An 11,757-nucleotide genomic window follows, 5' to 3' on the forward strand; every position below is an offset into this window, starting at 1 on the left:
TTTCATAGTTGACCATCAAAAATATACATTATGATAAGGGAACATAAGGGACTTAGTAGGGAACAAACAATGGGAATGAATGCTTAGAGTGTGAAAGCAGGCCTTCTCTGTCATTCAAAGGCATGTCTTGTACAGTTTAGAGCAATAACAGAATATATCACAAAAGAATTTTGGATGGTATTATTTGAAATGAATTATACACACAAGATGTGGAGTTCAACTGTATGAAGTCACGCTTTCTACATAGTTCTCAAATATAATATGTCCCCTGGCTTTGTGTAAATTGGAAAATATGCAAGAATACAACACACTTCATTGGAAAGGTTTAGCAATATAAAACTTATGTCATCTATGGTGTGCAAAAGTAACGTGTAGGAAATCTACAGCATTATTACTTTTACTATGTCATTGAATCACTACTTAAAAATTAATTTGTTTAAATATCAGTCCCAGTTTCCTCTCCCTCCCATCCTCCCATACCCCCAAGAACCCCACCATTCCATCCCCCATCCACTCCCCAGGGAGTGTGAGACCTTCATGAGAGAACATTAAAATCTGTCAAATCATTTAGGGCAGGTCCTAGGCCCTCTCTTGTGAATCGAGGCTAAGAGAGTACTCCTCCATGGGAAATGGGCTCCCGAACTAGGGGTACATCCTGGTTCCACTGCCAGAGGCACCATAGACTACCCAGTGCTCCTAAGATATTTAAAATAATGGTTACTATTTACTAACTGCATCATTTATGTCAATTGCATTCATATCATAGAGTAAATAATATTCACATCTTATCAATGCAAACAAAGTCTAGAGTATTCAGTGGCTGCAAAATATCATGTTATAATATATGGTTTATGACCTAATAAAGCCACTGGGATCAGAATGAAAATCTAACCACAGTCATAGAAGCTGGGTAGTGGTGGCACACACCTTTAATCACAGGACTCAAGATACAGTGGCAAATATGAGTTCAAAGCGACCCAGGGCATCATGAGAGTGAATCAGTCTAAAAGAAAAACAAAACTCAAGCCTTTAATCTCAATACTATCAGTATATAGTGTAGAAGCAGGACATTCAGTATTCAGTCTTAGGCATTCAGTCTCCACTGGAAATTAGTCTCCAACTGTATTGAGTATACGATTCCCCTTCCAGTTTGGTAGAGGTAAGTGCTTTCTGGTGGTTGGCTGCTTTGCTTCTATGATCTTCAGCTTGAATACCAATATCTGCCTCTGGGTTTTCATTATTCATGTTAAAATAACCACTGAAAGTGGCTATTGCAACTAGTTCTATTTCCAGGGGATGGGCATAGTCATTATGCTGTTCTGTGTATAAGTTTGTTATGCAGGTCATGTTTCTGACAGTATAGTACCAGTAATTACATTACTGAAGGAAAATTGTCATTTATTTTAATGTGGTGAGTCCACTGATGATAAATGTACCAAGTCAGTTCTGAGTTATGTAACTAGAAGAAGGAGTTGGAAACCCTTTCTTCCCATATGTATTTGTTAGCCTATAAAATGTGAATTTTTATTTCTATAACCTCATAAAGTGGAAGATCTGGGTCAAGAATTAAAAACAAAATTTCTCTCAATGGTAACAGGTTAAACAAGAGAACTTTGTTCAAAAGATGTTCCCGGGTAATATGCATTAAGGATGATGACCATGAGATATGGAGTAATTCTCACTCCAACTCACAAGTACTAGGATTATAAGTTTGTGCCTCCATACCTTGTTTATGCAGTTCTGCAGATAGAACTCAAGGATACTTGCATGTTAGGCAAACCACTCTACCAACTAAAATACATGCCTCGGATGTCTTTTGTTTTCTTTCAATACTGAGAATTGAAACTTGAGTATAGCACATGTTAAGAAAGGTACTCTATCACTGATATATATTCAATGCTCAGCCCTCTAATTTTCCAAGTCTTGGCTTTTTCAGGAAGACCTTAAATTTAGCTTGTAGTCAAGGCAGATTTTGAACTTGTAGGCCTTCGTTTTGCAACTCCAAATACCTTTGAAAATAGGCCTAATCTATCAGTACTGAATATTTAATGTTTTAAAAGTAGCGAATAAATTGTGAATAATCAATAGGAATTAAGAATTTTAAGGCGGCACAGAAAGCATGAATGAAAGATTCCATTGAAATTCTAGGAAATCCAAACTTGTATATATATAAGAAGAAATCTAAAATCAAATATTCCATGGGATACAACACTCCAAAAGAAAGAAAAACAGGAAGAAATACAGGAAAATTGAAGATCTCTAAAATATTTGGATAAAAAATTGTTCCTTCAAGTGAAGAATAAATAGTATGGAAGTTTCATTTGGAGTGAGGTTTTATAAGAAATATAAGGAGATAAAACTGAAATTTAATGGAAATTATGAATAATATTCTGAGAGAAATTTATCAAACTAAAATTTTATAATCAATAAAATTCTCTCTGAAGAAAGGAATTAAGCTAAACATGTTTTGAAATTTTATCAAAGAGCACCATTGAAAAATATTTTAAAGTCTTAAGGTGGCTGAAAATTCCCCAGGATTGAATGTTTGTATGCACAAAGGAATTAAAAGCAATAAATGTGTAAATGCACAGGTAAAATGAAAATTAGCATTTCCATAGAAGAGTTAAATAACATAGGAGGAAAAAATAGAACTAAACTTCCATAGATCAATAGCACTAAAGTCAGAATGGAAATGAAATGAATTGTGTATCACTTCTTGTTTTAACTTGAAAAACATATCACATGTCAAGAATCATATGCAAAGAGGAAGAAGTGAATCATATGCAAACAGGAAGAAATGAAATAACTGAATGCAGGCCACATTTGAGAAAGAGATGGTAACTGAGCAGGAAGCCCCCTTAGATCAGAACAGTTCTTGGACAGAGTTCCCAACTGTGAGTTGTCTTAATCATAATAACTCCAAATATATAACTGAATTACAAATGACTGCTGATAAATTTACTAGGAAACTACCAAATGTACTTTTAGAATATCAATGATCCAAGGAATAAAATTAGAAAATATTTTAATTAATTGTTAGTAAAACCATTTAGCATCAAATCTTAAATCATTAACAATTCATACAAGAAAATGTATAATTAGATGTATTGGAAAATAAAATGTTTCAAATTACACACACAATCATATCACAGTGTATATCAAAGTTCATCTTGTGGAGATCTGTACTTTCCTCTATGATAAAGAATATGGGGATCACACTCAGGTTGTCAGACATTGCAGGGAGAACTTTACCTAAGCCATTTTGTCTGCCAAGGGCAATGCTTTTTTTTTGTTTTGTGTTCTTTGAATGTTGAAGTAGTAAATAGCTGTTTTGCTCTCTAGGAGATCCTTTCAAATTATTAATGCAGTGTAACTTCTTTTGTGAGATAATCTAATTTCATATTTCCTTTTAAAAGCATAATTAGATGTTTTAGTATGCAGTTATTTTTCTCACCTAGAATCAGTGCTTGGTGACTGCATTTATTCTACCTAAATTGTTGGTGTCTTTCAGAGGAACATTTGATTTTAAATATCACCTATATTTTAAACTTCATTTAATGTTCTTCATTATTTTCACACATTCCCCACATATCCCACATAGAGCTCTTATGTTACTATTAATGATGCAAGGGATACTCTGTCATCAGCGTAATCAGAGTTTTCAACAGTTAAATGCCACAGTGCACAAAAGCATTACAGCTAAACTTCAGGTTCACTAATTTTTAATGTAACTATCTGTTTTCAGTAACTTATTTAAAAAAATTAAACAGTTGAAATTTAAAAATAAATGTTTCACTGCATGAAAAATAACAAAAATATCTGATAATGACTGAATTAGGTTTAGAGCTAAACTCAGAATTCATTACATGCTCAATCAGTAGGTAACAGAGTCAACATGGAATAAGCTGACAAGATGTTTTTGTTAGGATCATAATAATATTTTGATATGCTGTAAATTATTTGTAATTATTCAACTCATCCAAGTAATTCACAAATGACTGTCATATGCCAAGATAATAACCTATAGTTTTATACTATAAGAACATCCCCATTTTATATAAAAGTGCAGCCGCCAATACTAGAAGTCTAATTTAGGATTCAACTTATATTACAGAAATTATCTCTGATTTTCTTCACAAGGATGAGATATGAGTTTTAAAAATCATATTTGCAAAAATCAATGTTCAATCTAGAGATACACAAAATTTAAAATTCCTAGTCTAATTTTAATGCAAAAGTATCAGAAACTTCTTTCCCATAGTTGGTTGCCTTATGTATCTGCCTTTAGGCTGATCCTGTTTCCTGAGAATGCATACGAGTCCACCTAAACTGCACATACAACATAGGAGACAAAGATCCTGGAAATACTACCAATACTGAGACATCAATACTGAGGATATCCTAGACTGCTTGGTTACTACTCAGTTTCCCCACTGTTGTGACCAAATTCTGGATCAACAAATCACCAAGAGACCCATTCTGATGCAAAAGCAAAGAGATTTTTTATTGTTTAATGAGCAGCTAACTGTCTTTAACTTGGGCCTTTTGTTCATCATGGCAGGTGGAGTAAGAAGGACCCCAAGAAGCCACCACCTTTACTGTAAAGCATCCCAAAACCTGTCTGCTAATTTCTGATTGGTTCCTTGCCATGTGGGTATCTGACCTCCCAGTGACTGGAGCAGCTCCTACAAAGTCAGAAGTTGGGAAACTAAGCACATGTAGTAACTCAAGGACCTTTGTCTTGCTAGGTCTTTTCTGCAGCCTGTTATGGCTGCTAAAGCAGGGGACTGAGAGAGGGTCTGGTCCCTTCACCCACCGCAGCGACAAAACATCTGACCATAATTTTAGGCAGAGAAGATTGGTTTGGGTTCACAATTTGAGAAGAACAAATATGTCATGGAGAAAACAGAGAAAGAAGTATGGAGCTCTGTCAGCTTTCTCATTTTTATTCAGTCATTGACTCTAACCCAAGGGATGGTGCCACTCACACAGAGTTTTTTCTCCTGGGTGAATCACCTCTGTTTAACCTCTCTGTAAGTACTTTCTGAGATACCTAGAGATATGTCTCCTGGATATTAAGGCTATTGATCTACTCTCAAACATAGTCAAGCTTTACAGAATTAATTCATACTTTATAGCACATTTGGAATATGTTTGATGCAGTCAAATTATTGTTGAAAAATATGTTCCATGATCATATTTGGAAATACCTACATAGATAAACACATTTTTTCTGGGACTTTTATTGATTAGAAATAATGGATGGCTTAGTTTTGAAACATAAGCCATCTTTCATAAAATTGTTTCTTGTATGTGTCAGCAAGATATATTAATAGTGGTTACTTTTCCCAAAATGCGCTATTTATTTTAAATTATATCATAGTTTTATAATGCATGATATAAAATTACCATTATCTTTTGGCACAAATAAAAGTTTCTGTTAGCTATAAATATATTTTGGTTCTTCCAATACATTCTGCTTTTCAATTATTAGTTGACCACCCAAGTGAAAATTCAAAAAACCCCACTACTCCAAAGGAACTCCAGACTTATAAATGTATTCAGCTACACTCATGCCACTAGCTCTTTCCTTACCTTGGCCCTGGGTCTTTCCTAGGACATCTTGTGTGTGTTCATATATATGTATACATGGAAAAATATATGAAGTGTTCCTCTCTTTTTATAAGTCTCTTAAAGTCTTGACCCACACAGTAAGTAATACACCATAAAGAATGTCTTAACTCTCTTTAAGAGAAGTATGATAAAAGATTTGAATGTGATAGAAATATGAGGTCATTATATTTCTATTGGCTTTCATGGAATGATTCCATTTCATTATATCCTGGATTTTTTATTTCTATAAATTCTGATCCTGATCTTTTACCCACCAGCGTTACTTTTTTAAAGTAAATCTCGTAGTCTGATATAAACATAATGCTTCACACAATACAATCCCTCTATAACTATCCTATTTTATTTGAGAGCCCTTAAGAGATTCTTTTTTAAATTTTATTCATTTTATATACCAACTATAATTCTCCATACCCCCTCCTCCTACTCCACTTTCCCTTTCCCCAAATCCACCCATCAATCCACTCTTTAGCAAGGGCAAGGCCTTCCATGTGGAGTAAACAAAGCCTGGCATATTCAGAGACAAGGTCAAACTCCTCCCCTACTGCATGAAGGCTGAGAGCAAGGCTTCACAGCCATAGCTGTTGGAGTCCAGTTGGATAAAGGAAGGAGGGAGTATATAATCAACTGTGATCAAGACAATGAAGGGGAAACCCACAGAGACAGGTGATCCCAACTTGTGGAGCACACAGACTCTAAACTCACAGCTGGGGAGCATGCATGGGACTGAACTAGGCCTGCTGCATGTGGGCAACAGTTGTATACCCTGATCTGTTTGTGGGACCCCTGGCAGTGGGACCATCTCTTAAGGTATTTTCTAATGCATTTATAAATAACACACATGAAAAGATCTTAGGCTAATGTAGTTGTAAGACTCTAGAAAAAGAAAATAACATGTTAGAACAACTACTAGTTCTCAGCATAATGGATAATAGGGAGCATGTCACACTAATTCTTTTGAAGAATGGTTTTAAGGTTGAATAGAAGTAGGTAAAATCATTGAAGAAATATTGAGTAAAATAATGTAAATGTTAAATGTAAAAAAGAGTCAGTCAGCCAATATTTTTCCTTCTCATTGTGTATTAAGTTAGCTATCCTTTGGTCTTTGCATGTCCATATACTATCTAAAATTAGTTTGGTGATAATTACACTATAAATTCTAGGATTTTAAATCATAAAGAAGACTGGACATTGGACAATACTGAACCATCCTATATAATCATTGACTAATTTATATGTACTTAATTACTATTGTAGAAGAATGATTCCACTGATGCAAAAATATACATATAGCTCAATGTAGGTAGACAGATATTCCAGAAATAGAGTCAAATAAATGCAGGCTAGTGATCATTGAAAAAGGAGTAAAAACAAAATAACGGAGAAGAGTCTTCAGCAAGTGCTTCCAGAGCAACTGAACATGTATGTACAGAACAAGAAAACAGAAAAGAAAGATAGAAACAAACCCAATGACATTTACACAAATTAAATAAAAAAGGATAAGAGGGTAAAATCTAAAGCTTTATAAGAGGAAAAATTTAAGTGAAATAGATTGGGTTAATCATTTTGAAATAGATGACAAATTTGTAGCTTATAAGAGAAAAAGGTAATAAGTTGAACTTCCTTAAATTAGAAAGCTTCATGAAAGACATCATCAGAAAACTGAAAAGATCATCACAGATTAGAATATATGTTTGAAAACAAAATATTTGATTGAAAACTAACATTGAAAACACAAAAATAGAATGTTAAAAACTTACCAATAGGCAAATAATGATTAGAATGGACACTTCACCAAAGAAGATGCACAAAAGCAATAAGACTCCTAGAAAGATATACTGCAGATGATTGAGAAGTACAAAAAATAAAACAATCAAAAGTTAGCATCACTGATATGTACTTGTATGGCCAAAACCCAGAGCACTGATTACAGTAATGCTGATGAGTATGGGTATCAAACTCTCATTCATCACCAGTGCTATATATATTTCGTACACTAGCATACATCCTGAATCTACTGTGCTCCTTGATGTATACCCAAAGTACCTAAAACTCATGTCCATATCAAACTCCTATCATGATGTCTATATAGCAGTTTTAAGTATACTTTCCAAAGCTTAAGTGGTTGTTTGGTTCCAGCAGAAGATCACAGCTATCCATATAAACTTGACTAAAAACAGGTTTCTTCTACTTGGGAAAGGTCATCCTCTTTGGCCAAGTGTGCATCTTCCAGAGGGAGACAGAGTTGATGGAGGTGAAGGAGGATTCCTGCCTAGCCAACCAGATCAACTTAATAAACTCTGGTAATCAATGGTATAACAGATGTGGCAGCCAGATCAGAAAATATCAAGATAGATTTCTTTTAAAATTGTAGGCCCTTGTAAGCCAAATATTTTCCACTGGAAAGCCACACATTCAGGAATATAAAGCCAACACAATTGAAAAGGGTGTTGGGGGCACAAAGTTGGGTAGTACCGAAGGAGGGAGGAATGTTGGATCTGAAAGAAGTTGGACAAAGAGGTGAATATTTAAATGCATTGTATAAAATTTCCAAAGAACTGATAAAATATTTTAATAAGTTCTTAAGTATCTATGGTAGATTGAATGCAATGGGACCCCATACTCTCATAGGGAGTGACACTATTAGGAGGTTTGGCTTTGTTAGAGTAGGTATGTCCCTGTTGGAGGAAATGTGTCACTGTTGGGGCAGGATTTGAGGCTTCCTATGCTCAGAATAAGTCCCAGTGTCTCAGTCAAACTCAGGTTGTCTACAAGATGTAGGACTATCAGCTACTCCAGCACCACATCTGCCTGTGTTCTTCTGTGCTCCCTATCATGAAGAAAATGGAACTGTAAGTGAGCCACCACAATTAAATATTTTCTTTATGGAGATTTTGGGGTCATTGTGTCTGTTAAGAACAATAAAAACCCTAAGAAAGAAGTTGGTACCAGGAGTAGGGTATTGTTGTGATAGGCCAGATCCTGGTTTTGTTTGGAGATGTTTGCACTTATTTACTTTCAGCTGTGAAAGCACTGGAATGCTTTAATTTCTTAATGGATCATATTAGTAAGAGCATGGAAGACGGAGGTGCTGAGAGTTATTTAAACTGTCAGGGGCTTATTCAAGTGTTTTCACAGGAGAATTTTTATATGTTGCCAAGGGATAAATCTTGTAATACTTTGGTGAAGAAAATGATTGCATTTTGTCCTTGTTTGAAGCATGTCTGAGGCTAAAGTAAAGAGTTTTGAATTAAATGCATTGGCAGAGGATATATCAAAACAGCCTAGTATAGACTCTGTCATGTGGTTACTAGTGTTCAAGATTATAAAAATTCATAATGAAAAGGAGAAAGCTGAGCAGAATAAATTACAAAATGTAAATTTTCAGTAGAAAAGGAAGCATCTGGAAGAAGAATGGATCTAAATTTTATGTTCAAGAAGATAAACAGATTAAAAGATAGAATATATGGAGTGGTGACCTCAGGGATCCCATCCAGCTAAGATTCCAACTTATGAAAAGGAAATAAGGAAAAGATTACAGGCAGATGTGATAGGGATACCTTTTATCCTAGCACTGGGAAGGTAGAGGCTGGCAGATCTCTGAGTTTAGGCCAGCCATGTCTACAGAGCAAGTTTCAGGACAGCCAAGCTTAGACAATCAAATACATAAAGCTGGTGAAGGTGAAATCGAAAAGGGGGCCATGTTCTAACTCCAGCCATCTTCAGAAACTGGCAGGTTTGGCTTTATGGTTCTGGATTTAAAGTTAAAGATAGAATAAAGGAGTTATGGAATAAAGCAGCTGTCAGGCATGTGTCATGGGTGTCCCTGACACACGCCTAATAGAGAGGCCATTCAGTGAAACTGGGAATAGAGCCAGCCCAAAAGAAGGAAGTATGCTGCAATCAAGAAAGCTGAATGGAATTAGAGGTCTGAAGATCATTTTGACATCAGACATGGAGATGCAGATTTCAGAGTTTGCCCTGCTGGTTTTCAATCTTGTTTTGACCCAATATTTCCTCACTATGTTACCATCCTTGTGTTTTGGAATGCTAATATATATCCTTTGCCATTATATGTTGTATGTGATTTAGTTTGTGATTTTGAGTTTTTTAGGTGATTACGGCAAAGAGATTGCATGAATCTCAGAAGAAACTTTGAACTTTGGAGTTTAAAATATAGTTGAAACTGCAACAGAATATGGGGATTTTGAATAGGACATAATGTGTTCTGCATTATGATATTGTTTCAAGCTTCAGGAGGCTAGGGAGTAGAAAGTGGCTGTTTGAATGTAATTGGCTCCCATAATCTCATAGGCTTTTCCATTATTACACCAGTCTCACTTGCAGGCAATGCACCATTGTAAATCAAAGGGTTTATTGATGGGTTGGTGTTTACCTTTCTCCTTTGGTGGAGTTCAGAGTATTTTCCAGTACCACAAACAATAGTCTATAGTGGTGAATTCTCTAGGTAGACACTACCTCAATTTCTTCCTCTTCCTTCCAGATGACTCTGTCTAAGGGATGGCCTTTGTATCTAAGCACCAAAAACACTATTCTGAAGAAGTATGATGGATGTTTCAAAGACATCTTTCAGGAGATCTATGACAAGCAATAAATACAAATCTCAGTTTGAAGCTCAGAAGATCTGATATGAGCATAGGCTCATTGATGACATGGTGGTCCAAGCTATGAAATCAAAGGAAGGCTTTATATGGGCCTGTAAGTTCAGTGCTTATTCCTAGCATAGGTGTGGACTTTGGGAGCCCATTCCATATAGAGGAATACTCCCTGAGCCAAGACACACAGGGGTGGGCCTAGGCCCTATCCCAAAGGATACAATAGACACCGATGACAACCAATGGAAGGCCTCAACATCCAGGGGGAGCAGGAAGGATATGTGATAGATAGGTTTTAGTTGGGGGGGTAGGGGAGGGTGGGTGGAGACGGGAACTGGGATTGTCATGTAAAACAGTCCTGTTTCTAATTCAGATAAAAAAGTTGGATAAAACTATGATGGTGATGTGCAGTCAAACTCAGTAGCCCAATGTAATGGTTCCCTTGGCATGATGACCAGTGTGCTGATTTGTCCAGATGGTAAGACAGTAGAAGCAGAGGCTGCCCATGGCACTGTAACACGTCACTACCGCATGTACCAGAAAGAACAGGAGACATCCACCAAGCCCATCCCTTCCATTTTTCCCTGGCCCCAAGGGTTGGCCCACAGAGCAAAGCTTGATAACAATACTGAGCTCAGCTTCTTTGCAAAGGCTCTTGAAGAATTCTGCATTGAGACCATTGAGACTGGCTTTATGACTAAGGACTTGGCTGCTTGCAGTAAGGGCTTACCCAATGTTCAACATTCTGACTACTTGAATATGATTGAATTAATGGACAAACTTGGAGAAAACTTGAAGGCAAAACTTTGAGGTCAAACCTGGGCTTAGGGGGACAAGTCTTCATGGTAACTAAGTCCACAGGTTTAGATTTTTTTAATAGCACCCAAGGATAAAAACAAAAATCATTTTGTAATTTGTTCAAAAGACAAAGTTGAACTTTACTATACATTTACAGGCTTTTTCTTTTTCATAGTTATTACCACCTTAATGAATATGGTGGGGACTTTTTTTAAAATTGTATTTTATTTTGTAGTAACAGGAATTATGTTAGTACCCACTCACATTAACTGTCGCTTTTTCCTTGCTCTAATGTAAATAACAAAAATCAGAAGTCCTATAAAAGGTGAACAATAGCTACAGTATGGTTCCCTATAAGGGTGAAAAGGAAAGCCACTCACTTCCCCTGTTGTCTGTGAGTGTGAGCACTGGGGGATTTTGTGTGCAAATGTTGCACTGTGTGTGGAAGAGCTGTACAGTGAGCTCACACAAGACTTAAACAAATAGAATGTTTGTAGCTGAAATGCATGGCAGCCATGTTTGTGAAGAGCATCTATGTGTCCAATATACCAAGTATGTTTTAAGGCCACTGGAGAATTCCAGCTGTAGACTAAATGCAGGTTGGAGGTTTGCTCTTTTTTATTTCATTTCTTCCTGTGGCCTAGCCTAAGTATTACCTACCCCAGGTAGCACATTTCATCCATGTGGAATAAGGGAAGTTGTATGTTTTTTG

At 36.1% G+C, this 11,757-nt stretch overlaps 1 pseudogene; it reads left to right on the top strand.

Moving 5' to 3' along the window:
• LOC100762937 overlaps positions 1 to 11,057 on the top strand; it is a 112,125-nt pseudogene extending 101,068 nt beyond the window's left edge.
• The last annotated feature ends 700 nt before the right edge of the window (positions 11,058 to 11,757 follow it).

The sequence above is a fragment of the Cricetulus griseus genome, chromosome 2 (assembly GCF_003668045.3).
Source record: "Cricetulus griseus strain 17A/GY chromosome 2, alternate assembly CriGri-PICRH-1.0, whole genome shotgun sequence".
Lineage (NCBI taxonomy): Eukaryota > Metazoa > Chordata > Mammalia > Rodentia > Cricetidae > Cricetulus > Cricetulus griseus.